We start from the raw sequence: 25,794 nt of genomic DNA, 5'->3' as shown, positions 1-25,794 counted from the left end.
ATTCCAAGAATGCGCCCACCGCCGTACGGAAATATTCGGCGCACACACGGCCAATACAATTCCGTGGTTTTCCCAAACTGCTGCAGCGGAAATTGACTGCCGAAGCGCTGCCGCAACGAGCCGGCCGGACCTGTTGCGTTTGCCTCGTGCGGCTAAGACTCAGGACGTCGCCCGTGGCGCTCCGAGCAGCCGAACTGGAGGCAGCTTCTGGAAGTGGTCAGGAGAGGGTTTGCTGCAATGCCTCTTCCCTCCCTTTCTGCAAAGCAAGAATTTTAGGACTGCTGAACAATGGAAGAATAAATCCAGTGCGTCAGCTGAGAAGTGGACGACAGGAATGCAACAGGTATTCGCGTGTGCATTGTAACAACGTCTACATCAGAACAGTAGGCACAATTCTAAAAGCATTATTGTTAATGCAATTATGTCGACATGTGTAACTGACTTATTTCATGAAACTAACGTAAATGTAGCATCAAACCCTTTCCTGTACCGGTATTTCCGGATTAGCAACGGTCACATTCCTCACTGTTTGGATTTGGTATTGGCAACAGAAATGTTCATCAGTTAAGGGGGGTAGGACGTCAAACGGGCCGACTTGGAGCAGGAGAGTCACCACAGGACATTTTAATTTCTACTGTCTATACTTTTACAAATAAATTCATAAAACTTTGTCACCATGACCAGGAAGGATTGTTTCCACTTATTATTGGCTGCATTTCTTGCTATAGGTACACTCTTCTTCCTAAGTAAGAGAGATTTTTAGATGAATTTTTCATAGCATACAAACAGTAGTTGCAGGTGTATGAAACTCTAGAATGTTCCAAATCTATTAAAAACGTGGAAAAAACTGAGAAAATTAACTATAAAACTTGAAGTTTTTTCTAAACATGAAGTTTAAAATGTAACAGTTCATTCGTTTTTTTTTTCATAAATTAAATAACTTCTAGAGTTTCATACACCTGTAACTATGGTTTGTATGCTGTGCAAAAGTCATCGAAGAATCTCTTTTACTTAGGGAGAAAAGTGTACCTACAGCAACAAATGCAGCCAGTAGTAAGTGAAAAAATGATGAAATATCCTGAATCCTTCCTGGTCATGCTGTTAAAGTTTTATAAATTTATTTGTAAAAGTATAGACAGTGGAAATTAAAATGTCCTGTGGTGCCTCTCCTGCTCCAAGTCGGCCCGTTTGACGTCCTACCCCCCTTAAGGGGATACGGAATCACCTATCCCCGCAATGTTAATATATGCCTACTATAGGGAACATTTTCTCACAAACTACTGGAGACAGAGAGGTAAAAATTTTACTGTATGTGCATTCATATGTTACAACAATACTGAAACAACAGTTTATTGTCAAAGTATTTTCTTACAGAGATATTGTACATTTATTTTTAAGTAAATTTTTTCCATCGCTTTTTACTAGACTATCACCCCTAAGTCTTTTGTAAATCAAGTAATTAAAAAATCGTTGTTTCAGTATGTAATAGGGACCTATGTCACTACGTCATAAAAATTTCAGACTTCTAGGTTGACCAGTACCTGAGATAATGTTCCTAGATGAAGTAAAAAGTAAACTTACGGGAAACGGAGAAAGAAGATTAAAACATTCCTGATCCGTAGCTAATACCCCCTTCACAGTCTTCATAATCATCTTCAAGTCTTCTTTTGGCACCCCTCTGCACCTGTCTTGCTTTTTTCACTAATGTCTTGATTATATTATCAGCATGCCTTAGTCTGTGCTGATCTAAAAAGAACATAGCACGTACCGTACGGGAACCAACACACATACCCAACTTTTGAAGGACCTGGCATTTAGTTATATTTCCAAGATTGTAGGTTGCCACAGCATCATACACACCAAAATGTAGTGTATTAATTCCGACAAACACTGTTTTTGGGAGACGATGCCATATCACACTATTCAAGCACTCGTTGGGGTTCTGCGTTTTTCCGTGAAGACATTTCATCAGAAGACTTCTGTCAGCCAGATCTCTGAAAATGGGCTTTATTTCTGCCATGATGGCTGATGGTAGACTGTGGTGGTGAATGTATTTCTCTCCTGTTGTTAGTCCCCTATTGTATTTACACCAGCTGTTTTCACCTTTGGGGCACAAACCATGTTGTGGATGCTCATCCGTGGATGCGGTGTGGAAATATAAAGCCCATATAGCTCTCCTCATTTCTTCAAGATTGCCTGTATTTTGCCTGATTGCAAGGCCATAGCAGTTCTGAATGTGGTCTATTATGGAATCAGTCAATCTTCCTCTGCCATCCAAGGTTTTCCCATCATCTAGTTTTTTCCCTTTCATAACTGATTTTAACCTTCTCAGCCTGGCACCCATTCTCTTCTGCACATGTCCTATACATTCAAGTTTGCTTATATTTACACTGTTCCCATATGGTTTGCTTTCCAAAACTTCTTTGAATGCTTTAGAGTCACCATCTCCCAGATATTTGACATAGCGAACATTATACCACTGTGAAGAGCGATGAAAAATTTTCTTCACCCCAGCAACCTCCATGCCACCACTACTACCATAATAATTAGCAATACAGTCATCACTGTGTTCATTTTTCAGCCTGCCTGTGCACCTACAGTATTTAGACATTATTGCAACATCAATAACCTTGCCAGTATCAACACTAGTTGCTGTTACAACACCATTGTTGGAGGTGTGGCCCCTTTTCTGCCACGTGCCATCAAACGCCACTGTGAGGTCACGACTGCCGTCATTTTCTTCCACTGCTTCTTCCACAGCAACCTGCATTGACTTCTGTGCTACATCTTCAACTGCAGATCCTAGTACATAATTGTAAGCTTCAAACTTTGAAGGTGCACTTGGAAGATTTAGAACACCACATAGCATATCACCAGCTGCTTTGCCCTTACCAATTGCTCGCAATCCATAAACTAACCTAATATTTACACTATAAAGTTCAGTTTTCTTGTATCCATTATTTACAGTTACTGAAACCGAACTTGGAAACTTACAGCTGTATTTACAAACACTGCATATTAAATTAAACTGGGCAGCCAGGCCAACATGGGATTCTACTTTCAGAGAAACGTTTCCATGACATTTTTTGCAGCACAAACTGTTTTCAAGAGCTTCACACAATATATTCGTATCAATGAGTTCAAAAACTTCATTCCCTCTATCAAGTAAATTATATTTCTCTTCCAAATCTCTTAGTTTTTTATGAGAAGCACTGTTCTCATTTGGTGTAAGTTCGTTCGGCAAATCAGTAATAAGTGGATTCACATTTTCCAACAGTGATGATGATGAACTGCTTTGCTTTGCTAATGAATCATTATTTCTTTTCTTTTGCCAGTTCACACGCTTTTTAAATACTTTTGCTTTAGCTCTAGGCATTTTCACTGCGAAAAATGAAGCACTAAATACGAAATAACTCAACAACAACTACTTTCTTATATCACACTGTTTACAAAACAGTCCCGCCACAAAGTCAAAGAGTAACTTGAGGAAACCAGAGAGAAACATTTTCGGGCAACTAGTGTATAAATAGTCGCTGGAAACCGGGATATTTGAATTCATGTCACTTTAAAGGTACTGCCAAAAAGTTCATGGTCAGCCACGAGAGACGTGTATAACTAAAGCGCAATACCCGATCTCACAAATATATAAAAATAAAATAGTTATAATTGTAGTAGAGCTATGTATGATACGTCATTTTAAAGAGGAAACATGGCAGAATATAATACGCCAATAAAAAAAATTCGATTTTTTAACCCAAAATCCGATTCCGTATCCCCTTAAAACAATGGAGCTTTCCCGTCTGTCTCTGGCTTGCAATGAGAATTTTATGTCTGTATGCACTTTTCACATGATTATTCATCGGCACTGACGCAGCTAAAAAATTGGGCAATTCGTGTAAAATGTGTAAACAGGCAACACATCCCTCCGTAAACGAGGAAGAGATGACAGAACAACTTTACAGACCAGTCTGAAGTGAATAAAATGCTAAATGTACGTTGGAGAACGAAACTCTTGTTATTACGAATAAATTATTCGTAGTCTCGACAACGCCACCATTAAACCACATTTAGAATATCACTAATTTCGGGAGCTCAACTCATTTTCAAATGCAACAACAATCACTTGTGAAACCGTCTGAAAATGAGAGTTCAACTCTCAAAACAATTTACATCCTACACAAGTGATTTACGAGTAGCATGCAGGAGAGAAATATTTCATCGCCCGAACAGAAGATTAAACTATAAACGTGTTGAGACTAAATAAATCCGGTCGACAAAGGTGATGCGGGTTATTGGGTTTATTTGCCATCATTGTGAAACGAGTTCTCCTATCAGAAATGATAAAATAAACCGAAAATCGCAGTTTAATTTTTCTCTAACAGCAAGAGATACGTAATTCTTGTACCAGGTTTAGGAAGAATGTGATACCGACCGACCTTGCCTTCGTCAACTGCCGGAGGCTGAATCTAAACGAACGTACAAAATAAAACATGTCTTCAAGTTTTATTTGTGGCAGTTCAGATGCACCGCCTGAGTGACGCCAAGTTTATGGGTTTCACCATTTCGTAAGTGGCAGGCGTTGCCACGACTATATTTACGGAGCTCAGGAAGACGACGCTGTTTTTTCAAATTATTTCGTTCGATGTATGTACTCACTTATGTCATTTACTGGCATAAATGACTTTCAAATAACGAAGAACATACGGAACCTGTAAGTAGACACAGAAGCAAAACGTAACTCTTCAATAGGAAACGTATCTTTAGCTACGAACATTGTACGTAAATAAACAGCTGAACTTCAAATTCCGCTAACTATGCTGCGGTCAATAAGAGCTCATGTGGACTGGTAACACACAACACTGGTGGGGCGCAAATGCCACTGGTGGCGCTGCCTCACATGAGACGCGTGTGAACTGATAAAACAACTACTGATAGAACGCGAGGTAACGAGTGTGGCGTTTACCGTATCTCTTTGACCCTTGTATGAAATGTTGTCGAGCGTCTTTGCAAGACAGTGCTGCTTACTTCCCATTCAAATACGATCACAATTGTCACGAGTCTCAGTTGATTTCGTTACAGTCATCATTAAAAGACCTCCGCAGAATGCGGGAGGGAACCAGGTTCTCCATCTTTTAATCGGACTCACTTAAGACTAGCTACGGACGTGTGTTTCATTTAAGGGTGGAACGAAGAAAAATGCAAGAGTGCTCTTTTTTAATCCTAAAATGTAACAAAATAAAAACTACAAATACAATGAAACCAGTCATTGAGCTTCAACTCTTCAACTAGAATGCCTTTCGGTGGACAGTTTGAACATTTAGTCCAGCATGAAAATAACTATGTCGAAATTTCCAGAATTCTTTTAAATTTTACCACATTTAGTGTATTCGCTAAAAAGAAATACTTTAGGAGCTGTGGTGCGTACCATCGTCTGCGTAAGCCTATTTTCTGAGGAGCGCATCATTTGAACTTGACACACTTACTGCTTACAAACTATACTACAGATTTTACCGGTACTTAGTGTCTCCTGGCTTACAGAAATAATAAATTTAGAACACTTATAGAAATTTCGGCGTCGTCGTCGTCCTGCGAGCAATGCTGCTGGGCTAAAAAGCAAGAATGCCACCTAATGATGCAGCAAAGTCTCCAAATCTCATGTTAATTGAGGAATTAAAGGCTTACAAGGGTAATTCCCTATCGCAACCCCCTCAGATTTAGTGGTGAAATGGCCCAGTGGATAGCTCGCCAAAAACTGATCACAGATCAAGCATGAAGACAAGAAAAAGGTGTACTGAACTGGCAAAATAGAAACAGTGAACGGTCCAAGCTCAAGATGTGCAACTTCGAGCGACTTTAAATAACTACGGCGTCGTGGTTGTGTGGTCACAGTGCAAAGCGGTAGATCTGTGTTCAAATATCCTCGTACTCTTTTTTTTCCTCTCCTCACAAGTTTATGAACTTCCGTCCGGTCATTGATATGTCCCTTCTTCTGTAAACTATGCATTAGTTATCCATTATAGAATGCGAGTCATGTGGTAAGTAAGTGAATGCGATGAGTAATGTGAGCAGGCGAGATGTCACATAGACCTCTCACAGAATGAAAACGACAAATAAACGGGTGTGAACTATGTTACAACGAAGGAACATTAGAGTTAAAATTTCCAAAACGGAACCCAAGCGGCAGAACATTGTGGAATAGATAGCAGGTACGTACGTCTGATGATCTCTTCGTTACACGTCGCTGTTGCAAACGGACGTTACACTACGATGCAGACACAAATTTGAATACAGTGAACAGAAACGTCTATGAGTGGACGGAAAGTTCATAATTTTGTGAAGAAAAAAAGTGGGACATAAGGAAAATTGGAACTCGGATCTCCCTCTTTGCTGTCCAACAGCGTAGCCAAATGACCACGACGCCACGATCATTCTACGTCGCTCGATGTTACACATGTTGATTTTGGACCGATCACTGTTTCTATTTTGTTCCATTTTTCCACAGTTTGGTAGGTGTAGGTTCTGTTTTCATGCTTGATCTTCTGTTTTCATGCTTGATCTGTGTTCAGATTGTGACGGACTATCTAATGGGCCATCTTACCACCAAATCTGAGGTGGGTACCAGTTAAGTCGATTCTGTGCGTTTATTTCTAACTTAAAAACATACAGTCGTGCAAGCCACCCAAAAACAAATATTTTCTACAGTAACAATCCTTTTCGTCGAAAGGGACTGAATTACACGTGTAATAAACTAAATTACATTAGAAGGTGTAATATGAGCTGTTCAAATACCGTTATTTCCACTTTTCACCGAAAACAGTTTTCAGGCATTTCTGTTGTCTCTGTACTGAAATTTTCGGAAACAGTCATACAGTGGCAACCACTCATGATCTCGCTTTAAGAAAATCACAGGTTAAACGCAAACACTCCGACCATTCCTCAGGCCTGTGAAATTCAAACACAGACATTTTCCTCAGCGAGTAAGCACCAGCAAAGTAGACCATGCGACACAGCTTTCCGGCAGCTCGTTTTCATGCGCTCAAGTTTGCCACGATCTGCTGCATACTAATCGTATTTGCTTTTGTGTAGAAAAGATTTGATGGATGTTACAATCCATCCAGCTACACCAGAAAGAAGAAGAAACAGAGGCGTCATTGCCGCGAAGAGCTGTATTAAGGTTATGGAGGTTAACTGAAGTCGCTACTGGTAAGTGATTGCAGCTAGAATTGTTTACTTTTGCTGCCTTTTTGTTCTTGAACAAGTGCTTTTCATTGTATTGCAGATGACGACAGGTACCAGGAGAAAACTGCAAGTAATCGCAGAATATGTATAATATTTTCGTGCCGCAAAATTAACTGTATACATAATGTGATTTGTTATTCGCAGATTAAACGCACAATAACGTTCCCTTGCGGATGGCAAGCTACACAATAATGCACAGAAGGCCCTAAGAAATTAACATTCTACACAATGACATAATAAGCACAATAGCTATAAAATATTTTTAGACCTCATCCTCGTCAAAATAATTATTTCTTATAACAACCTAGTATTTTATAGAACTGAATGAAAGTACCCACTGGTTGTGGTACAAACGTGCTATGAGCTTTCCTCTTCGTGGCTACCCGCTTTCACGGAAGTAAACACCGAGCCACATAAAACAACTACCAGGGAACAATCGAGGCGCCACAACAACAATATTATTTGGATTCTCCCTCTCTTTCAGTTGCAACGTTTGCATGAGATGACTCCGCTGTCGTGTTTATCTTTTCAGGCCTGGAGCGGTTCGCTAGAACGGTCAAATATCGATTTTTCGTTCATCAGCCGTTTTGCACGAATGACCACTAGAAATCAACTGTCCTGGCTACTGATTTTGATAACACAATGCCTTTTTCTCTTCGTACTACCACTTCTCCTTTACTGCACAAAAGGGCACTCTGTCCAGATTAGCGGAATACTTTTGAAAGCTAGACGTAACCTTGCACCCCAAGCACGTTTCAAAACCGGTTGTCCGTTTACATTGACGCGAAAACCTATATTGGAAAAGAAGTCTGGCAGCTAGAATCGCATTTCCAGAATCGATGTTGAACTGTTTAGGTGACCAACCAGAAGCGGTATTGGCAAATCGGTTTACGAAATCTGGTTTTGGGAGCCCCATGTAAATTTAGTTAATATGTCCAAGTTTGTGAGAGTTATGCGAAATGGCACTTGTGCGGAAGTGGAATGGGTTGACATTTCTGCGGAGCCCAATCCACATCTCGTAGTTTCTTCCTTTCACATTTTTCGGCTTCGCCAACTCACAACCAAACTGCCACTTTCCAACCAAACCTAGACCTCGGGCTAACTACATCTTAGTCTGTCAATCCAACCAAGCTTTTTGGGGTCACATTTCAACCCAACTTAAACCTTTGGATAACTACTGGTCAAATTGTCACCTCAACCAAGATTTTTTCTGTCAGATTTGATGGCTTCAAGAACTCAAATCGAAAGTGTCACATTTCAATCTAACCTACTCCTCAGGCTAAATACAGATCACCACGAACAGGTTGCTGTCGTATGCGCTGGCTTCGACAACTCGCATCCAGGATATATGACATTCCAACCTAAACTAGACCTTGAACTTGTTACAGATCAGTTTGTCTCCACAACTAGGCTTTTAGCTGTCATGTTCGTTGGCTTCTACAACTCGCATCCAGACTGTCACATTCCAACGTAATCTACAGATCGGTCGGTCGCCACAACTCGGCTTATTGCTTTCACATTCGTTGGCTTTGTCAACTCACAATCAAACGGTCACATTCCAACCTAACCTTCACTTCGGTCTAAGCTACAGATTAGTCCGCCATCACAACAGGCTTTTTGGTGTCACATTCTAATAAAACCTAGACCTCGGCCTAGGATATAGATGAGTTTTTCACCATAACCAGGTATTTTGTTTGTACATTCGTTGGCTTTCCAGAAAGAACCCCCAGGCTTCGCATAAATGTCTGTCCGCAGAAGTGCCACTCCACCAAAGTGGTCTAACCCCAATATCTACTTTTAGTACTGACCCAATACAGACGACCCACAAATGCCAGTCTGTAGATTTTTGACCAGTAACTTCACTTGTCCGGTAGAGCGCGAGAAAATGCCCTTTGTAAAGCGAACACGGCACTTTCTTTCAGCAATGTAATCCGGATGAATGGCAACAGAGGTATCAAAACGTCGACCAATGAAGTAGTTTGAAGAGGAATATGACACCACCTAACTACTCAGCTTCTACCACAATGGAAACGACTACGAAAGCCTGCGGTATGTGCTGGAACAAGTTTGTGCACTAAAGAGAACAAATGTATACACTGTTTAATTGCTCACGACTTCAAAATTAAAAAAAAAAAAACCGGGGACTCTCATTTCTGCAGCAATGTAACTTGAAGTTATTGAAATTAGTGCCCTTTTTAATGGAATAATCCCAGCAGTGGCCTGGAGCCACTTCGGCAAATCACGGGAAACCTGAATCTGGGTGACCGGACGAACATTTCAGTCGTCGTCCTCCCGAATGCGAGTCCAGTGTGTTAACCATTGCGCCAATCCGGTCGTTCCAACGAAGTACCGACTGCAACGAGTCCAGTTGTATATTTGCACAGGAATGTTCGACGCATTCGCGAAGTTCATCTAATGTGCATGGTTTCTGTCGATGAACGACATCCTTTACCCACTGGTGAAAGTCTAGAGGCCGTAAGTTTGGAAAATGTGGTGGATAGTCGACAACACCACTTCGGCAGCCTATCCATCATGCGGTTAGATCTTCGTTGAGGTACTCCGTGGCAATTACGGTTGCGGGGTGGGCACGTCCTAGTTAAAAGAAAACCTTTCGTCCCGAACTCGAGATGGCGGGAAGAATGGACATATAAAGGTTCCCTAGCAACGTCTCACCGGTAACTTTAGTGCCAAAGAACGGCCAAATCAACTCCGATAATATATATCAACTTGGTGGCTCATTTAGGTCTCTTATAAGACCACCATCAGACCATTTTTAGTCTGTAAACAAAGAGCATTACATGTTGTAAGTTGCCGAGGAATTAATACAATCGTAGAAGTAAAAAAACATAAAAAAATTGTTGATGTACCATTGGTGACAGGGGGAGAAGGTGGCGTGGTGTAGGTTGCTGTCAAAAAGTGTGTGGAACATTGCTTTCACTGTAACACTAGGAGCGACACAAGTCGACTCAGCGGTTTTCCACACGCCTCTTTAGAGTGGGTTGCTGCTTGCCACCGGTTCCTGCTGTCGCTACGGGTACACCATCCATTTATTTTATTTCACTTCTATACCTGCATTCATTCCTCGACAACTTACAATATATTACACTCTTGTTGAAAAGGTAAGAAAGTTGTCTATGACGTGCTTATAAAGACAACGAAGCGGATCAGCAAGGGATGTACAAAGTTAACATTAATAAAACCGACAAACTGCAGGGACGGATTCCTGACTGGAAATGAAGTAAAAAAGGTCCTATAACCGTGTATCCGGAAACGCATCGTTGACACGTAGATGACGCTGACTAATTACAGTCCCTCTGAGCACGTGCCGTGAGTTCCTTGTACGTAGCAGGCTGTGAGATCGAGGCAGATCAGTCATGCAGGATACACAGAATCGTATTTTGGCTTACATCGTGTTGGCGGGCCACTTGCCCGAGCTTGTACCTCGAGATATGGTGTACGCACAGTCCGTCGGATTCCTGTACGTTGGTCTGTCTGAAAGAACCCATGATCACATCAACATCCGTTAAGGGCTTGAAATGTGTTGTCTGTGATGTTGGTACCTGTGAAGGTACTTGTTTTGGCATATCCGTGCTGCCTCTGACCGTTTCCGTCTGCTTGGTCGTACACATACACCATCTCGGCTTGTTCCCAACATGAATATCGGACCATTCTACTTCTTACAGTACCTGCGTTAGTCATACAGCCTGCAGCACACAAGGAACATACGCACGTGACCAGAAAAACGGCCATTCGTCAGCGCCATCTACCGTGACACCGATGCACTTCCGGACACATTCATGTAACATTTTTTTCTTCCATTACCAGTCAAGGCTCAGTCCCAGCAGCTTGTCGGTTTTATTAATGTTCACCCTGTATACAAAAATGCATGTGATCTAGACTGTTTTCTTCAAATTATTTTAATATAATTTTATCGATCGCTATGATATCCTCAGAACGCTGATCAAACAAGTTCTTAACCCCATTAAGATGACTCACTGCACACAGAACTATTAAATATTATGAAACCAAAAATTAGACATTTCAGTCAGCTGATTTGTAAGTTGTGGTCAGTTACAGAATGTATACACTGTTTTTGACCAGTATGTAACTATTCGAAACCGTGAGGGACGAGAATATTTAAGGGAGCGTGAACAGATCAGAGAAGGCAGTAGTTGCGAGGCTGAGTGGGAAGAGCCAGCAGCAGGGAGAGGGGAGGAGCGGCCGGTGGAGGGAGCGCCGGGGCAGCACGTGCGCGCCTACTCACAGGCGCAGGTGGGGGCGGCGGCGGCGGCGGCGGCGGCGGCGGCGGCGGCGGCGGCGGCGGCGGCGGCGGCTGGGGCGTCGCGGCGGCAGCAGCGGTGCAGCGCGGCGCCCGCTCCCGCGCCCGCGCCCGTCATCACTGCGCGCCGCGCCCGGCCGCGCCACGCCGCTGGCGCCACCACACGCACGCCCGCACACGCACACACGGACGCCCGCACGCGTGCGCTCCGCGCCGCACCGCTGTCGCCCTAGCGACGCGTGCAGCGCGCGGTGCGGCGCACTCCGAACGCCGTGCCTCACATTCACGACGATTCGTACTGGACGTCGGGAACGGTGTTCTATTCGTAAAGTTCGTGCTTGGAAACGGAAAGGTTCGCGGGATTCTAACTTCTCAGTCTGCTTTTACACCAACAGCTCGCTCTGTTCCTCCAGAGCGCTCAGATTGATACCATGTCCTTCGACTTCAGGAAGGCATTTGACATCGACCTGCAATGCCGTTCAGTGAAAAAAAAGAAAAAAAATATCAGCATACTGAGTATCGGACCACATTTGCAAGTGGACTCACGAACAAAATCGACAGATGTAACGGTAATTTCTGGAGTATCTTTTACAGCCTTGGGACAGCCAGTCCTGACAAAACTCTACCATCTGGTGAGCAAAATGTACGAGACAGGCAAAAATACCCTCAGACTTCAAGAAGAATGTAATAATTCCAATCCCAAAGAAAGCAGGTGTTGACAGATGTGAAAATTGCCGAACTATCAGTTTAATAATTCACAGATGCAAAATACTAACGCGAATTCTTTACAGACGAATGGAAAAACTGGTAGAAGCCGACCTCGGGGAAGATCAGTTTGGATTCCGTAGAAATGTTGGAACACGTGAGGCAATACTGACCCTACGACTTATCTTAGAAGAAAGATTAAGGAAAGGCAAACCTACGTTTCTAGCATTTGTAGACTTAGAGAAAGCTTTTGACAATGTTGACTAGAATACTCTGTTTCAAATTCTAAAGGTGGCAGGGGTAAAATACAGGGAGCGAAAGGCTATTTACAATTTGTACGGAAACCAGATGGCAGTTATAAGAGTCGAGGGGTATGAAAGGGAAGCAGTGGTTGGGAAGGGAGTGAGGCAGGGTTGTAGCCTCTCCTCGATGTTATTCAATATGTATATTGAGCAAGCAGTAAAGGAAACAAAAGAAAAATTCGGAATAGGTACTAAAATCCATGGAGAAGAAATAAAAACTTTGAGGTTCGCCGATGACATTGTAATTCTGCCAGAGACAGCAAAGGACTTGAAAGAGCAGTTGAACGGAATGGATAATGTCTTGAAAGGAGGATATAAGATGAACATCAATAAAAGCAAAACGTGGATAATGGGATGTAGTCGAATTAAGTCGGGTGATGCTGCCGGAATTAGATTAGGAAATGAGACACTTGAAGTAGTAAAGGAGTTTTGCGTTTTGGGGAGCAAAATAACTGACGATGGTCGAAGTAGAGAGGATATAAAATGTAGACTGGCAATGGCAAGGAAAGCGTTTCTGAAGAAGAGAAATTTGTTAACATCGAGTATAGATTTAAGTGGCAGGAAGTCGTTTCTGGAAGTATTTGTATGGAGTGTAGCCATGTATGGAAGTGAAACATTGACGATAAATAGTTTGGACAAGAACAGAATAGAAGCTTTCGAAATGTGGTGCTACTAGAAGAAGAGACCGGTTGGTAGGACATGTTCTGAGGCATCAAGCGATCACCAATTTAGTATTGGAGGGCAGCTTGGAGGGTAAAAATCGTAGAGGGAGACCAAGAGATCAATACACTAAGCAGATTCAGAAGGATGTAGGTTGCAGTAGGTACTGGGAGATGAAGAAGCTTGCACAGGATAGAGTAGCATGGAGAGCTGCATCAAAGCAGTCTCAGGACTGAAGACCACAACAACAACAACAATAACAACAACAACTCAGGGAAGTATGATAGGACCGTTATTGTTTACAATGGATATATGGAAATGATGTACGAGAAAGCGTCGGAATCTCTAAGACTGTTGGCAGATATGTCGTTGTGTGTAACAAAGTAGAACGCCACGACACAGTATCGATTTGCAAAATGATCTACAGAAGATTGATGAAAGGTGCTGTCCCTAGCAGTTGATCACGAACGTAAAGAAATGTAACATATTGTGTATACATAGGGAAAGAAATCCACTACTGTCAACTACGCTATTGATCGTAAGTTTTTGCGAACAGCAAACGCCCTAAAATATGAAGAAGTAAGTATCCTGGACGACGGTATGTGGAATGATCACATAAAGCAACTAGTAGGAAAAGCACGCCCGTCTTAATTCAGAGAAAGACTCTTAAGGTAATCTAACTCATCCACGAAAAAAGTGGTTCGCAAGCCGCTTGTACGACCGTTTCTTGAGTACTGTTCAGCGATCTGGGACCCTTACCAGATAAGACACACAGACGAGAGAAAGAATATCCAACAGAAGAGCAGCGCGTTCTACACGGGATCGTTTAGTCGTCGCGAGAGCGTTACAGCGAAGCTCAACAGATTCCTTTGGCAGACGTTGCAAGAGAGGCGTTGTGCATTACGGAAAATACCGAAATTTCGAGAGAGTGCCTTCCGGGGTGAGTCGGACAACATATTACTTCCACCCCGGTATATCTTGCGAAATGATCACGATGAAGAAATTTGAGGAATAAGAGCTAGTACAGAGGGTCACCTACTATCATTCTTTCCTCACGCCATCAGCGAGTGGAACAGGGAAAGGGGGCGGGGCGGAGGAACAGCTAGTGGCACTAGAGGTTCCCTCCGCCACATACCTTTAAATGACTTGCGAAATATTGATGTAAATGTAGAAGATATGCCAGGAATGGCCCGTGGTTCGGATTCCCCTTCCCCGGTAGAATTACTGGGGTAGGTTGGGGACACGTGCCGCCCTGAGCGGCAGAGCGGTTCTAGGCGCTACAGTCTGGAACCGCGCGACCGCTACGGTCGCAGGTTCGAATCCTGCCTCGGGCATGGATGTGTGTGATGACCTTAGGTTAGTTAGGTTTAAATAGTTCTAAGTTCTAGGGGACTGATGACAGAAGTTAAGTCCCATAGTACTCAGAGCCATTTCAACCATTTTGGGGACACGTCGCCAAAATAGAGTCCAATTGAAAGACACTCCAGGCGATTGAAGATTCCTCCTGACGGACTCGCACAGTCAATCATGTCACGCGACTACATGTTGGGCAAACAAACTCCGTCCACAGATCCTGGAGGGTTCATCAGAACCGACAGACCGCCGTGTCATCCTATGCCAGTGGTGTCATTGGATGTAGTATGGAGCGAGGTGGGAGTCAAGCACACCGATCTCCTGGCCGTTGTCAGTTTTCGAGAGCTGGAGCCGTTACTACTCGTCAAATAGCTCACCAATTGGCATCACGATGCTCAGTGCACTCCCTTCCAGTTCTTCCATTACGAAAAAAATCCCTGGCAGTATAGGGAATCGAACGCGAGCCCTCCACATGGCAGTCAGCCACATTGACCACTCTCCTTTTGGAAACGGAGGTAATTCTTTGATGGACAGGAAACTCGTTTACTTTGACAGAATGGTACAAGATAATTTACTCAAAGTAGTGTTCTTTTGCACCTACAACCTTCTCCCACGTTTCGGGTACCAAATGGACTACGCGAGATACAAAAAGAGATTCTTTTGAGGTGATCCACTCATGAAGACATATTTTCGAGCAAATGTTTTGGGTAAAATATCTTTCTTCACTTAGAGACACCGATTCTTAATTTACTGAGTTGGTAGCATATGCACAACGCACAGGGCCTACGCTCTGCCGCCTCTAAAAAAAAATGGCTCTGAGCACTATGGGACTCAACTGCTGAGGTCATTAGTCCCCTAGAACTTAGAACTAGTTAAACCTAACTAACCTAAGGACAACACAAACATCCATGCCCGAGGCAGGATTCGAACCTGCGACCGAAGCGGTCTTGCGGTTCCAGACTGCAGCGCCTTTAACCGCACGGCCACTTCAGCCGGCCCGCCTCTCAGGTGCATAACCAATAATAAACAGATGCCTAACGTCAGTGAACTTTTTCTCTCAAACAACAGTTGTTTTCCATTTATCACCACTAGACGTCTGATACAAAAAGTTTTTTTTGGAAGAAGTGGAGCCCCTCTTCGCCGGCATTGGCACATGGTGACCATCACAAAAAGTTCTGTCGTCTCTGCAATATGGTTAGTAATTAAAATCTAGGAGTTACAGAACGCTGGTCTATGGTGTTGTCCGTACGTCTGGGTATGATTACCCACTAATACGAGCCCATATGGCGATAGTAATGGACAAACATATGAAGGAATAGAACTGTTAGGGAAGACGGAACAAAGTGCCATGGTAAACGCTGTGGGGGAAAAAAAAAGACTGAAATATCCTGCATGTAAACTGAACGTGCCAATAAGCATGGACTGCGAAAACAACGATCATGCGAAGCCTATCCTCTGTTTTTCGCACATAATATCCTGAAAGCCATAGATCAAGGAAATGAGGTGGATACAGTATTTCTTGACTTGCAGACAATATTAATAGTAACTTCAGACGTTACACAGATGATGCATTTAGCTGTTATTATGTACTGTCTGCAAAAAGCTGTACAAATATTAAACCGATCTTGTTAACATTTGAAAAATGGTGTAAAAATGGCAACTTGCATTAAATATTCAGAATTGAGAAACTGTGCGTTTTAAATAACACAGTATCGCACTCACCAAATGCTCTTGGTGTGAAACATAAATATGTAGCAGGAAGAGAACCTCCCACCACCAAAAGTTGTTGCTGTTACAGAGGTGGTTTGTTTGCACACAGCAACTACACACCCCGGTCACAGGACCAAACAGGGTTAGGAAAATCTATGGCAAAGATATATTGCTACATCAAAACACAACAACTTATTAATACGAAAGTTAAATTACTTAACTTTAGTATGAAGATGCTGTGTGGCAACTGTTCAATGGTACTTACACTGACCTATCGGTGAACTCTGGTCTAGTCCTGAATATAGATGAACAATAGCTACAATCACTTTTAGATGGTCCAGTGACTCTTTTTGCCAGCGACTACAAAAACCATCGTTGATGTACGTTTGATACTACGCGGATAGACTCTTGAGCGGTGCTGCTTGTCAGCTTATATCGGAGTTTGGCGGCTGGAGTCCACTTGAGAGCTATTTGTGTGACGCCACACGAATACATAAAATATTCCCGAATGAGATTTTCACTCTGCAGCGGAGTGTGCGCTGATATGAAATTTCCTGGCAGATTAAAACCGTGTGCCCGACCGAGACTCGAACTCGGGACCTTTGCCTTTCACGGGCAAGTGCTCTACCATCTGAGCTACCGAAGCACGACTCACGCCCGGTACTCACAGCTTTACTTCTGCCAGTATCTCGTCTCCTACCTTCCAAACTTTACAGAAGCTCTCCTGCGAACCTTGCAGAACTAGCACTCCTGAAAGAAAGGATACTGCGGAGACATGGCTTAGCCACAGCCTGGGGGATGTTTCCAGAATGTGATTTTCACTCTGCAGCGGAGTGTGCGCTGATATGAAACTTTTGCACAGTTTGAGTCGTAACACGACGTCCTGTGGCTGCACGAAAAGCATTGTTCAACATGATGGCTTCTCTGTCAGGGTTCCGCCGAGCCAAAAATCCGTAGGTAGCGGTCATTCACTGCAGTAGTAGCCCTTGGGCGGCCTGAACGAGGCATGTCGTCGACAGTTCCTGTCTCTCTGTACCTCTTCCATGCCCGAACAACATCGCCTTGGTTCACTCCGAGACGTCTGGACACTTCCCTTGTTGAGAGCCGTTCCTGGCACAAAGTAACAATGCGGACGCGATCGAACCGCGGTATTGACCATCTAGGCATTATTGAACTACTGACAACACGAGCCATGCACCTCCTTCCTTGTGGAATGACTGCAACTGATCGGCTATCGGATCCCCTCCGTACAACAGGCGCTGCTCGTGTATGGTTGTTTTCATATTTGGCCGGTTTCGTGACATCTCCGAACATCAAAGGGACTGTGTCTGTGACACAATATCCACAGTCAACGTCTATCTTCAGGAGTTCTGAGAACCGGGGTGATGCAAATGATGTGTGTACTTGACGAACAAGTAGTTTGATGTAGGCGTGGACACCATTGATGATAGGCTATATGCCTGAATAACTGTCTGGCAAATAAATACTTTTGAAGTGCCACTCACGATGTTCAACTATGTGTTGTTCTGCTTCTTAGCGTTAATCCCATATTTAATATGGCGTCTCTTAGTCAAGTTTTGACAGTTTTCTTTACGTTTGCTTACCATTTATTAAATACACACAAGCTGCGGAGCACTCAACATAGGCCTACAAGACTTTCCCTCGTTGCTGACAGAAATCGTAGTTGGAAAGCCTTGGTTGTACTTTCACCTTTCGAGTTTTGGGAAGGGTCGAAGAGACAGCACCCACTTCCCTAAGGTGGCTTGCGGATGATAGATTTAAAAGTAGATGACGTCGAAATTGGTAGTCGCAGGGTCGGACGGTACCTACTGCACTTCCACGACGTTCTTTGGATAGTGACACGACGCAGGCATAGTCTGCTGGATAAACAAGCCATTAGACGTGGTAGCAATGGCTTGTCCCCTCTATTTTTTTTCTCGAGACGGATGAGACTGCATCGAGGTTCATTAAGGAGGCGGGCCTTCGGAAATAGCTGTCGGTGCTCCAGAGGCAGAAATAGAGCGGAGGGCTGACTGAACACCGGAGAACATACACCGCTAGGTCTTCACGAACGGCGATCCTCCGAAAAAGCACTCAGCGTCAATACTGAGAACTGTCATACAAGTCGTCTTTACACAAAGAGGTGATGTCTGACGACCTTTATGAGGCATGTATGGAAAGTAAGGAGCATTTAAGAAAAAACTCATACAAATATTTTCAGAAAAGAGCATTTCTGAAACTATTTTCTACATAGTTGCCACCATAGTTCAAACATCTGACATAGCGGGAAACCAACTTTTCACCAAGTAACAGGCATCTACAAGCAACTAGCGACGAGATTAATAATCACCTATTCTCTCTCTCTCTCTCTCTCTCTCTCTCTCTCTCTCTCTCTCTCTCTCTGTGTGTGTGTGTGTGTGTGTGTGTGTGTGTGTGTGTGTGTGTGTGTGTGTGTAGGGAGGGGGAATTTTACAAGCAGGTTCTGATCAGAAAATAAGCACAAGAATACGATGCAATTGAGTGCTGCATGCCTTCCAGGAAACTACGATGCCGTAATTGTTATAGTCTTGTGTTTATGTGTTGCATATTCACGTATTCTCCTCAAGCGTTATGCACTTGAGGTTCACACTCCCACTGTGCCAAAGATATATGACATGATAATCATGTTTATGTCCATCTCAATATCGCTAGTTTTCATATTTGGAGAGAGATGAACAAGAAGGGAAATGTAAAAACATTGACGGTAAGGGACGGCAAAAGCGCGTTTTATTGCCACAACGCCCGATCGTGCTTCAATCGTCCAAACACTGTGTTTTAAGTCTCTATACATCTTAGTCACGAAGTGTACACTACGAACTACTTATTTCTCCAACTAGGCAAGGAACAGTTGTTGCCGACCACGGAAGACTACGGGAATAGGATTCAATAAGCAGTGTCAAATGGTATCACGACTACTAGTTCTAAGATGTGTTCCTTCGCAAGCTATCTTTTCACCACTTGACGACAGAGATTCCTAAGGCATCGTGAGTTCTGAAATAACACTGAACTTCGCAAATAGTTAAAAGGCAGGAGGAATCCCGCAACACCATATGCACATACAGTGTGACTGAAGAACTTGCGTACAAATTGAAGGAGCTGATAGAGGAAATACTACAGGTTTGGAATAAAAAATGATGGTCTTGCAAGTGATTCTATACTTCTGATGCCTTTGGAGTCTCAGGAACAACAAGAACACTCAATGCTCGCGGGTTTAAATGCAGTTTTCATAACATGTTGTACATCACAGAAGGTGTTCAAAAGTGCGACCACCACGTTCAACATAGAGGTAAAATCTTTGTAGAAAATTCTGGCGCACTCTGCTAAGTACACCATGCATCGCACGAACCTCACTAGACGTTGCAAGCATTCTGTCCACAAGTGCTTCATCGTCGGGAATTGGTGATAGATACACACGGCATCCGATATGTCCCTCCCCCCCCCCCCCAAAAAAAAAAAGGAATCAGTCAGACAGGGATAGACTGGACCTCTCCTTTCGATCCAATGTCTGGGGTATGTGGCGTACGTCAAGTTCTTGCAAAGAAAAGTCATCCCTTCAATATTTGTGCGCGAACTTTTCGAATCATCCTGCATATCATGTGAGCATATTGCAAATGTCGGACCTGGAGGTCTCGTAGTAGCAGGCGCGTTAGCTCGGCGGAATGGATCAGCGCACTGGCCACTATCTGTAATATATTTAAAAAAAAATTTAAAAAATGAAGTTCTCATCGGTGTAGTTTGAAAGATGCCATGCGACATCCGGAGAGCACCTCTGACGAACAAAACAGGTCGAAAGACGAAAAAGGAAAGCGTAAAGCTCGTGCCCGGAAACAGAGTTGCGGGGTCGTATTCTGGTCGCACCACCGAACTTTTCAGAGTGCCTTTAATCTAGCCTACACCTCTCAGTAATGTGAGGAGTCACCAGAAATGACACGTTGTTGGAATTTCAGTTCAATTGCAGGTCCCATTTTTCCAGTTTCATAACAAAAAATTGTTCAGTTTCCTAACTGGGGTAATTAGGGACACGCAAGTAGTCCAAACTGCGTCCAATTGTGAGACTTGCACCCTGCCATTTAGCCACACGAAATTCATACGGTGAAAGTGCTCCCTTATAGCCTGTGATCGATTCACTCAGTACCTGATGGAGGGGACTGAGAAAACACAAGCAGACAGAATTAAATGATTCTGTATAAGAGAGAGAGGGAGTTAGTTTTGAGAAAAAGCACATGCCACCAGCTGTTTGTTGCAATCTTCAAGGAGAGAAACATTGTATATCAATGGATGAACCCACACATTTCCGTCATATATTAGCCATGCAAATGTAGAACACACATAATTATCAGTGCCTTGGCACAATTATTGTGGACTACTTTAATATATGGACTGTGTTAAGACAGATTATTATGACAATTACGTGTTCTACATTTGTATGGCTCATAGAGAACGGAAATATTTGGTTGAGCCATTGATGTACACTGTTTCTCTCTTTGAAGATCATTGTTACAATCAAAATCGGTACAAAATAACATGAAACTTTTCCAAATTATTCAACAGCTGTCGACAATCAGCTAGGAAATGTTCTGGAGACAGAAATGGCTAGAAAAATAAGTGACTACAGATCTATGGTTGAAAGGATAATTAGTGTTTGTTGCCTCGTCGACGGCAAGGTCATTAGAGACCGAGCGTGTCCTCGGACTGGCGAAGGAAGTCGGTCGGGTGCTTTCCAAAGAACGTATCCTGGAATTTTTCCTTAAGTGATTTAGGGAAAGCAAGGAAAACCATATCTAGACGACGGAACGAGGAGCTGAATCACCGTCTTCCCGAATGCGTGTCCAGTGTGTTATGTGCATACCTCAGATGTGAGATCTGATGTCTAGCATTGAAGCGCGTGTCTCTAAACCAAGAGGTCCCGGGATCGACTCCCAACAAACATACTTTGCATTGGTCGACATGTTAGAGTTTCTTACCGTTCTAACCGTGTGGAGGGCAGGAAAAATGACTGTTTAAATGGTTCTGTTCATGCTGTGATTAACGTACGAGACTGATAAGTAGGGGGTTACAGGATATCTAGAATTTCTACAGGATCGATACGTAGGGAGTTAAAGAATATCTCCAAATTCTTCACTTAATACTAGTTCTTAAAATTTTGTATGTAACCTTTCCCGGGACAGCTGGGGTCTGTCTTCAAACGTTTGTCAGTTCAGCGTTTCCGAGAGTCGGACAAACCTGCAACCATTCTCGTTGCCCTTCTTTGTGCATTTTCAGTACCCCTTGTTAGTGCTATTTGTTATGGGCCCCATATAATGAGAATTATTCTAGGATGGGTAGCGCGAGTGCTTTGGGAGCAATCTCCTTTGTAGACCTGGTATCCTTCCAATGACCAGGAGTCTGCGCCACCTGCCTTACCCACGAATGAGACTCTGCAATCCTTACACCGACATATTTGAAAGGGTTGACTGATTCCACTTGTGATTCACTGGTGGTATTATCATACGATACTACTTTCCTGCATTTTGTCAAGAGTATAGCTTTATATTTCTGAAAATTTAAAACAAGTTGCCAATCATTTCGGTCGGTCTCACAGAGCCCGTCGGAATAGACACTGTATTATATATTGAGGTTAAAGTGTCATTAAAAAGTTCAAGACGCTTCTACAGGTCGCTGCAGTTTCCGAAGCGAGGATAGTGGTAATATGAGTGGGAAACTGGTTAGTTTCCACTACACAGCGAATTGCTGATAGTGGAACGACTCACACGAAAGGAAATAATGATTTTTATCGCCTTCTGCTGTTGAACTGTACTCCCAGCAGATATTCGTCATGACTTTTAAATAATTTAGACGTGTGCTTGGTGATTAGCATTTACAGTAGACGCACTGTACTACTATCGCACGGACTGATGTAATCCGCTGTGTATGTCACTTCTGCCCCTCTATACACTTATTGGTATAGGTGAATGTAATCCTCCTTTTAGACATTGTAATCATCCATCTGGTTACCAGCAATTACGATCGCAAAGAGTATGCAGGACGGTCAGAAACAATCTGAACAGCTTGTAAGGGTATTGCAGGTTACGTTGCGCTGAAAAATAATTGTTAAGAAAAAAATCGATACACTGTGCCGATTCCAAGTTCATTAGCACTGATGTTAGCCAATTTGGACACTGCGGGCGTAAATTCAAGCGGCCCGCGCGTCCCATGCCCAAGTTTTCTATAGTTGTCTTGCTCGGATTTAGGGAACCACACGAAGAAAACATTTGTCGACACAGTCTCTGGCGGGTCGGTTGTGTTTGCGCGCCCAACTGCCTCATTTGCTAACTTCAATGGTAATTAACTCGTGAACGGTACTATGTACCGAATTTTTTCTTAAAAACTATTTCTCAGCACAACCCACCCACCAACACTCTTAAAAGTTTTTCAGACTGTTTCTGTACACCCTGTATAGACTGCTAGAAGTTTTATGCGTCCTTTGTGATAATATAGATATCACTAACTAAGCGTTTGTATTTACTTATCTAATGTAGGATATTTGAAATCCCATAATAGTGAGTATTTACCTCCTTCTGGGTACTGAAACTTGAGTTAGTTTAATACGAGCACCAACAGCTACAATAACCAATGGGGGTACTAGATGTCACTGGTAGTCACATCGATTATAATAGGTCGTACACCAAAATTATTTCTCTTCCTCTCTTTGATAAATACAATGAATACATGAGAATGCACTCTGGTATTTTATCTAGTGTTCCCGGTTACAATCGCTTCTAATAATACTATATACTCTTATGTCAATGGCGGAAGTATCTTTAAGCATAGATGTAAGAAAGATTTTATACAACTGACAATTATGTCACGTTCACCTGTATGTGTGTTAACTGACGTACGCTTGACGAACATCTGTAGCTACATGACGAGTGTAATGCAGACAATCACATACAGGATGAGCCAGAACTCCACTGACAGACGTACGTTACTGTGAAACATCTCTCCTCCTAAACAAGTGCTCATAGCTCTTACGGTATGCATTTTAGAGCCCATGTTTCCTAGACCTTTGTTCCATATTTTGGAACATACCACCTCTGAAAGCCTGTCAGAGTTATGATTGACCTTGCATATGCTTTGTGTTGCATAGGTACCTGAAGATGAGACAATATTGTCTTGAAATCGATAGTACATAATTATATGAGATAAAATATTGAAAACACAGTTGAAAAGCAATTGACTTGCATTAGAATAAAAAGAGGAGAGGTGACTGAGAATTTTTCCCTGACGGGAAGGTATCCAACTGATGGACGCTGTCTAACTCATGTCCAATCCAGAAACCGTAATCTTCTATGGGGAGAAAGTTTCACATTTGACAATGACACCCCTCTGCTGCCCTGCTTTTCCAACTTTTCTTTCCATGCGTTTTACAGTGGCCAGTCACATTAACGTGACCAATTTTCAAAAGCCACCTTCTGTAGTGCGTACCGCTGCGAGACGTGCAGGGAGAGTCTACGAGGTTCTGGAAGCTACCGACAGGGATGCTGAGCCATCCCGACTCCAGTGCCGTTGCCAGCTGCGATAGGGTTCTCACTGCGCGAATATCCCGAACTAGGTGGTCCCGCAGATTCTCAACTGGGTTTAAATCGGGACAGTTTCGTGGCCAGGAGTGTACGGTAAAGCCATCCTGGTGCTCTTCGAAGCACGCGCGTACACTGTGCGCTCTGTGCTATGTTGCATTGTTCTGCTGGTAGATGCCATCGTGCCGAGGAAAAGCAAGCTACACCCAGTGGAGGACATCGTCTCCGAGGATAGATACATACTTGCGTTGGTCTTCCAGAATGACAAGATTACCTAAGAAAAGCCAGGAAAACACTCCCCAAACCATAACGCTCTCTCCTCTGGCATGAACCCTTCCGACGATTGTTGCAGGGTGTCTGTTTTCAGACGTTTCACGCCTTATCATACCTGCCAACCTTCAAAAACCAAAAATCAGGAAATTCAGTTTTAAAAATCAGGAGAGATCAGGAGACATGAAAGATCAAAAATCTGTGGCTCATTTTTGTGTTCACCTAAGAGAACTAAAAAGTTTTCCTTTAAGGCGCCACAAAGCTATATAATGGCTAAAAACAACATATAGAAACATTGGAAAAGCCCAAATCTTGATTCCGTAACCCTTATTTGTAGTTTCGCCCAGCTAATTGCTGTTAGGTTGGGATGTTTTTTAGCATTAGAAAAACAGCATCCACCATACTGTTTTGTGACACATATGAAAACTGTAAAAACAGGCATACCAACTGGTTTCCTCGACTCGATAATGCACGGCAACTGTTCCGAAAATTGTTTTAAGAAGACGGAGTTATGTTTTTTGGCCATGTTTAAAAACAAAGCCCCGAATCAAAACACTACGACAAAATGCATCAACACACGTCCAAGCAGAACACTGTGCACTACCGAGGTTATTACATGTGCACTACGGGACACGGGTACATCTTCGACAAAATGCGCGGGAGAGAGGAAAAATAACTATCGATATATAAATCGCGCGCGACGTCCTGATTTCTAAAAACTTCGATACGTATCGGTTAAGGTCGACTAATACGCAACGAATTCCGGCAACTGTCGGGAAAAAAACTGAAATGGCGGGTTTTCAAAACAAATATCGTAAGTTTGACGATAACTAGTAAAAATCGGGAGAATACTGGAATAATCGGAAGGCGGGAGAAAAAGTGGAAAATCGGGAGTCTCGCGCCTAAATCGGGAGATTTGGCAGGTATGCCTTATGGAGCATGGAGCATGAAGCTTGATTCATGTGAAAACGCCACCTGTCGCCACTCAGTGGAAGGCCAGTTTTGGTAGTGACGTGCAAGTTCCGGCCTTCGTCGTCAATGAACAGCAGTCAGCATGGGTTATGAACCAGACGCCTGCTGCGGAGGCCCATACGCAGTAACGTTAAGGAGATACTGTTGGCCTCCCCTTGGTTCATCTGGATGATCATTTGCTCTACAGTCTGGCGCCGTTTCGCCCGTGCGCGTGTCCGCAGCAGTCGTTAACTCCTGTTATGTAAGACCGTGGTGCACCACAGTTGCCCCGGCGACGGTATACTTTAATCATAGCGGCCCGCAAACAGTTTACAACTTTTGACGTTTCGGAAATGCTTCCACCCTTGGACCGAAAGCCAATGATCATGCCCTTTTGGACGTCAATTAAATCGCTCCGTTTCCTCATTACGACAACGACTGCACTGTGTTGCGCGTCCCCCGGCATGCTTTACATATCTCCAACTGACAGTGGTGCCAACTGCTGTCTGTGATTGGTATTACACGTTGTAGTCGAACATAGGCGGTGGTCACATTAATGTGACTGGACCGTGTATTACGTCACGTGAAGTCACAGAAGCGTCCGACATGTTGAATTCGGGGATAAATAGGATTACGGGTCCAGTGCGCATTGCGTCATTTCAAGAGGGATAGGAGCGATGGTAGACAGAAAAGTTCACCAACAGTTCATTCCGCTGTAAGTGAACCGCTT

The 25,794-nt window shown here is 43.3% G+C and overlaps 1 protein-coding gene across 8 annotated transcripts in view; it reads right to left on the bottom strand.

Annotated features, from left to right (window-relative positions):
• LOC126199361 (transcriptional enhancer factor TEF-1) overlaps positions 1 to 25,794 on the bottom strand; it is an 835,913-nt gene that overhangs the window by 328,177 nt on the left and 481,942 nt on the right. The window contains exon 1 of one of the 8 annotated variants that reach the window (XM_049936234.1): positions 11,504 to 11,546. The exons of the other annotated variants lie outside the window; for them this stretch is intronic. The gene's annotated coding sequence lies outside the window, so the exon portion shown is untranslated. Of the gene's footprint in view, positions 1 to 11,503; positions 11,547 to 25,794 lie in introns of those variants that run through there. 8 annotated transcript variants of the gene reach the window in all.

The sequence above is a fragment of the Schistocerca nitens genome, chromosome 8, assembly GCF_023898315.1.
Source record: "Schistocerca nitens isolate TAMUIC-IGC-003100 chromosome 8, iqSchNite1.1, whole genome shotgun sequence".
In the NCBI taxonomy this organism is placed as follows: domain Eukaryota; kingdom Metazoa; phylum Arthropoda; class Insecta; order Orthoptera; family Acrididae; genus Schistocerca; species Schistocerca nitens.
Note: the sequence above shows the minus strand (reverse complement) of the source record. Positions and strands in the feature narration are given on the sequence as shown.